The 6,000-nt window shown below is 51.1% G+C and overlaps 1 protein-coding gene across 1 annotated transcript in view; it reads right to left on the reverse strand.

Annotated features, from left to right (window-relative positions):
- The window catches only part of AKAP5 (A-kinase anchoring protein 5), a 277,786-nt gene extending 273,092 nt beyond the window's left edge, over positions 1-4,694 (reverse strand). The window contains exon 1 of the mRNA XM_069638220.1: positions 4,572-4,694. The gene's annotated coding sequence lies outside the window, so the exon portion shown is untranslated. The remainder of the gene's footprint in view (positions 1-4,571) is intronic.
- Between the last annotated feature and the right edge of the window lie 1,306 nt (positions 4,695-6,000).

Here is a 6,000-nt window from a genome sequence, read left to right on the forward strand (position 1 = left end):
TATTACTCCCGTCTGTTCACAGTGCCCAAAACCAACCAGGCTCGCCTGCACACTATCCTCGACATATCCAAGTTCAATTTCTTTCTACCCCAATAGCAATTCAAGATGATTAAGCCCTGACAGATGAAGTCCTCTTTTCGGAAGTGCGATTGGCTCATCGTGGTGCATACATGCACATTCTGATCTGGAGCCTGCATTGAAAATATCTGTGGTTCTCTGTGGGGACAGAACACTTCCAGTTTTGTGTGCTTCCGTTTGGTCTCAGCTCGGCACTGCGTGTCTTTATGAAGATGATGTCGGTCATCGCAGCATTTCACAGACTAAAGGGGGTTCATGTATATCCATACTTGGACGATTGGCTCATGCGCAGTTCTTGCCCACAGGTCGCTACAGCCAATCTTCGGTCTCTTCTTCGGCTCCTGTCCCATCTTGGGCTGTCAATGAACTGGTGGAAATCGTCGATGACAGTCACTCAAGACCTTATCTTTCTGGGTTTCCGTTGGGATATCATTAGTACCAGAATGTTCCTGATGGAGGACAGGATTGCGGACCTTTCGACCACGTGCCAGCTCTTCCTGCAGTCCTCCCACATGTCGGCCTGGTGGTTCTAGAGATTCCTGGGCCTCATGGCCTCTTGCGTGTGGGCTCTACCTCTTGCACGCCTGAAAATGAGACAAACTCAGCTTGCTCTTCCGAGTTGCTGATCCCAGGCTACTGAACCGGACTCCAAGATGATTCCAGTCCCATCCTGCATGATGGTGGATCTTCAAAGGTGGTCATCCGCCAGCAACCTCTCAGTGGGGACCCCCTTCCAGGAGCCCTGTCCACAAGAACTGGTTACTACAGACTCTTCCCTTCTTTGGTGGGGTGCGACACTGCATCACTTTGTGGTGTGTGATTTGTGGACGCCTCAAGACAGGCGGTTCCATATCAATTACTTGGAGGTCCTGGCAGTCTTTCTGGCGCTCAAGGCTTTTCAACCTTCTATCAGCAACAGTGTGGTTCGAATTCGCAAGGACAATTCCGTAGTGATGTTCTACATCAACAAACAGGGGGGCACCAAGTCTCTCCTTATGGTGGACCTTGCTATCCAAATTTGGAATTGGGCTATCCAACACAATGTCTGGCTCCAAGCTGTGCACATTCCGGGTCACATCAATGTGGATGCAGACTCCCTCAGCCGCCAGTTTGCGTTGAGTTACGAGTGGGAGATGAGCATTGATGTTCTCACCAAGATCTTCCCGCAATGGGGTACGCAGAGGTGGACCTCTTTGCGACATCATCGAACAGGAAACGTCCTCTTTATGCTTCCAGGGACGGGATCGGGATGTCTTTCTTGGGGGACGCACTCGAGATCCTGTGGGAGAACCTAAAAGCTTATGCCTTCCCTCCTTTGCCACTGATTCATCGGTCACTTTGGAAACTTAGGAGTGCATTGAACTGCACTCACCTCCTCATAGCACCTCGGTGACCAGCCAGGTTCTGGTTTTTGGGACTACATGGCGGTGTCCTCCCTGATCAGATTGCTGCAGATTCCCCACCTTCTTCACCAGAGCAATCACCAGTTGTGGCCCCCTTCCCCACAATCGTTCAGCTTGGCAGTCTGGTACCTGAGTGTTGATCATGAGTGCAGTTTAACCTCTCTGAGGACAACATGCGTATAATTCAGGTGGCACAAAAGCCCTCTACAAGAGCTCAATACAGGCGCAAGTGGCTGCCTTTTTGTCATTGGTGTATAGCCAAAGAGCTTGAACCCAGGCACGCTTCTATTGACACTGATTTGTCTTTTGTATCTGACCTTGCAGCCTCTGGTATATATGTCTTATCATGCAGGACATATTTGTCCTCCATTGCGGCTTACCCGTCTACAAGCAGTTGATCTTTTTCGCTGGCTATTCCAGTCGTCAGTAGATACTTTGCAGGTCTTCTCCATCTTTTTCCGCTGGTTTAGGCCCCTCATCCCAAATGGGATTTGAATGTGGTCCTCACCGCTTTATGTCATAAGCCTTTTGAAACCATGGCCACTACCGAACTCAAGTACCTATCTTGGAAGGTGGCCTTTTTGATTGTGGTAACACCTGCAAGATGAATAAGTGAGCTTCAAGCCCTTTCTGTGGAACACACGTTCCTAACTTTCCATAAGTATAAGGTTGTGCTTCGCACACACCCTTACTTCCTCCCTAAAGTGGTGAATTCCATTTGAACCAGTCAATGGGCCTCATTACGAGGTTGGAGGTAAGGGGTTACCGGCACCGGTAAGGATGTCGATGCTGGTAACCCCTTAGCGGGAGGCACCAAGGGACCAGGGAGCTAATAACGAGCCCGCTATTAGCGGCCCCGTTATTAGCTACATCCCCATTCCCATTGAGCCCTACGGGGGCTCGAATGGGAATGGGGAATGGTTCCTGGAATGGGGACTTACCGGGTCCTCCAAGGTTGGAATGACCCGGTAAGTCCCTATTTCGAGAACCCGGACCCGGAATGCGGTAAGGGGGTAGCCATGGTGCTAATAGCACCATGTCTACCCCCTAACTCGTAATGAGGCCCAATATCTTTACCGGTCTTCTTCCCGAACCCGGTTTCTGATGCCGAGCGTTTCCTGCACAACCTAGACATCAGACGAGCTCTGAAGTACTACCTCGATTGAACGAGTGAACTCCGAAGTTCTTCACAACTGTTTGTTACGTTTGGTGACCCAAAAGGAAAACCAGCCTCAAAAGCATCTATCTCCCACTGGGTAACTTCATGTATTTCAGAGGACTTTAAGATTCACGGCCTTCAGCCAACAAAGGGCATTCATGCACATCTGGTCCGTGGCAAAGCGGCTGCTTTTGCCTTCCAAAAGTACGTCCCTTGGGAGTCCATCGTCAAGGCGGCTACGTGGGCCTCTGCATCGGCTTTTTGCAAACATTTCTGTCTCGACCTGAGCTCCCGGGCTGATGCCCAATTTGACCAGACAGTTCTCAAGAATATGTTCCAATAAGAGAAATTTCCAGCCACCCGTAAAACCCATGTCAGTGCTTGGGAATCTCCCACAAGCATGGAGGAAAGGGGACGGACGTAGGAGTATGACAAAATTACTCACTGTAGTGACCACCTTACTCCTAGTCCATGGTCCCCTTTCCTCCATACGCACACCCGCCCGCCGTCCCCTCTAAAAAGTATTCTCTATTATTGCTTAAATGGTCTCAGACCTGGCAATGGAAAAGGACTGACGGGCGATGAGCGGGATCGAGCTCAGGAAGACGGGGCTACGGTCACATGTAGTGGGCCAGTGATAAAAAATATTTTGATGCTAAAAGTGCTCCGGTCCCGTCCCGAAAGACGGAATGTCCCACAAGTATGGAGGAAAGTGGACTGTGGACTAGGAGTACGGTAGTCACTACAGTGAGTAACTGTCATTACCCTGAAATCATACATAATGCATGCAGTGGCTGTTTGAAACATTTCAAGTAGGTCGGATGTGAGATGCATGACGACTCTTGGCTTTTAGGCTTCCATCCAGACTGCATGCAAACAGGAAAACCCGGGTTTGTGCAGCAGGACACCGAATAAGCAACAGCTCCACACACATACCTTAAAAGTGTATAAATTGTTCAGGGCAGGCAGACCTTTCCAAGGCTGCCGGTCTCTCCCCACCCTCTGCTGCCCCCAATTAGGCCATGCATTTTGCCAGATGCCCTGCTGGATTTCTCATCCCACCTCCTGGTGCACTGGCACCACCTGAAGGGGCACAGGATTACCTATACTGCCTGCAGGAGGAACTAGACTAACTTTCTCGCCTTGGGTGTCATTGCTGCCTGATGGGCCACCTCTATAATAATGCTGATACCAGGAGAGGGGGGGTGGGGGGGGGGGGAGAAAGAGAGAAAGAGAGAAGAGAGAGAGAGAGAGAGAGAGAGAGAGAGAGAGAGAGAGAGAGAGAGAGAGAGAGAGAGAGAGAGAGAGAGAGAGAGAGAGAGAGAGAGAGAGAGAGAGAGAGAGAGAGAGAGAGAGAGAGAGAGAGAGACACACGCAGGTTGCTCCTGGGTGCAGAGTGTGCTATTCTCGAGTGCGTCCCTTGTGTGGCAGTTAAGTTCCTCTCGCTCTTCCCTCTACATTATTCATGTACTTTGCTTCCCCCCATTGCTCTTCCTTAGTGTCGTTTTTCTTTCACTCTCGGAAAAATAATTAACTTTTAATGTTCGAACAAAATCAGACCATTTGGAAATAAAACATGAAGAATCATGTAAGAGTTCTCATGCGGCCAGTCAATGCCTTTGCCAATTCTTGCCTTGCGTGTAAAGTACACGAGCGTCGATGGAAAGCAAGGTGTATAGTAGTGAGCTTGTAAGGGCAGAGGGGGAGTTAAGAAACATCATGACTAAAGGAACGAACGATATAGAAGCAGCGTCAAGATGGAGTGAAAATAACAAAGGACAGTCCTGGCATCGCCAAGAAGAAATGAGCATATATATTAAGGGGGCGGGGGGTCCCGCACCAGTAGATTTTTCACATGCAACCATTCAAACAGTGCCCTAGATGCACACCGTTCAATCATACAATAAAGCATATGTGTGCTGTGCATGTACCTGGATGGAGTCTCGTGGCAGCGGACGCTGGGCACCAGCTCCCACCTTCTCCTGCAGAAGCTGCCCCGTGTTTGCAAAGCAGGGCAGACACTCCACCGTGCACAGCACAGGGGACCCGCCCCGCCCCACGCAGTGCCTGGATGCTGCAGCCCACCTGGGATTGACAAGGCTGGGGCCCAATGGCACACTCACATGCGCGCACGTCATGGTTCTGGGAGCGGGGCCCCGGGGCAGATGTGGCAGGATTGCCAAATGCGAGGTCCTGGAGCAGAAAGGGGCATCTTTCCAGTCCCGCACAGGTGCGCGAAGCCAGGCGACCCTGCCCCAGCTGGCGAATACTCGCATGCATCACAGATTCCTTCGAAGATGCAAAGAACCAGTGACAGATTCATTTCACCAGACACGTAAGATGCCTTTAATGCAATTAGGCGGCATTTCGCCTGCATTTCCAATCACAAGCGGATGACGTTTGCAGCGGCAGCGAACATTTCACATGAATGCAATTAAGGCGGTGGTTACTCAGCAGCAGCAGGCAAGTGCGCACAGAAAAGGTTATCCTTACACAATGTGCGCGTGAAAGGGGGGAGACAAGTCTGCAGCTGCGGTAACAGCGTTTCCAGCTCCAGATGTTTCCTAATAATGGACTGCTAATTATTGACTAGCTCTCCCCTGTGTAGCGTATTCGGATCTAGCGCTTTCTCGGCGCTGCCATCGGGCACTTTGCGCGCTCTCTTAGCGGGTGAGCGTTACACTCTTGGTCAGAGGTGTACGCTCTGCGTCTTTATTATACATGTGTCTCTGTGTATGCCGATCTCTTCTTGCACTCCGTCTCGCTTTCATCCCGTCTCTCCATGTTTCCCCTTGACTGTCTTTTTCTCGCCCCTCTGGCACGTGTCCTAAGAAGTGACCCCCTCGCTCTACCGCCATCCTGACTCCTTCACCCGTTCATATTACGCTCTCCTTCTGGAGGGCGAGGGGGTCTCTCTCAGTCCGTCTCCTGTTCACTGCATGCCTCCCCTCCCTCCCTCCCTCTATGGCCACCCTCCTCCATCTAGAGCCGGTCACTTCATAAGGCTCTTTCTTTCACTCCCAACTCTCCCCTCCTGTGCCCCTCACTGCTTCCTTCTCCCTCTTGTGCCATGAGAGGGGGACTCTATGTCTTGCCCTCTACGCTACCACCGCCTGGGGCGTTCCTGCAGCCCCAGTTACGGCTGTCTGTGCTGTGGCTGGGGCGTGCCTTAACATACGTAAGTTCCCCCACTGTACAGACCTCCGTAGATGTGTGCGCGACCGTGTAGGATGCACAATAACAGCTACACTATTGTTACTTCGATTATGATCAATATCAAGGCGCTAAAGTGGACAGACCAAGCACTGGGCAGCTCCATGGCGCTTGGGTGGCGTTGCAGGTCCACATATGCTAGGACTT

The sequence above is a fragment of the Ambystoma mexicanum genome, chromosome 14, assembly GCF_040938575.1.
Source record: "Ambystoma mexicanum isolate Mex_15411 chromosome 14, UKY_AmexF1_1, whole genome shotgun sequence".
Lineage (NCBI taxonomy): Eukaryota > Metazoa > Chordata > Amphibia > Caudata > Ambystomatidae > Ambystoma > Ambystoma mexicanum.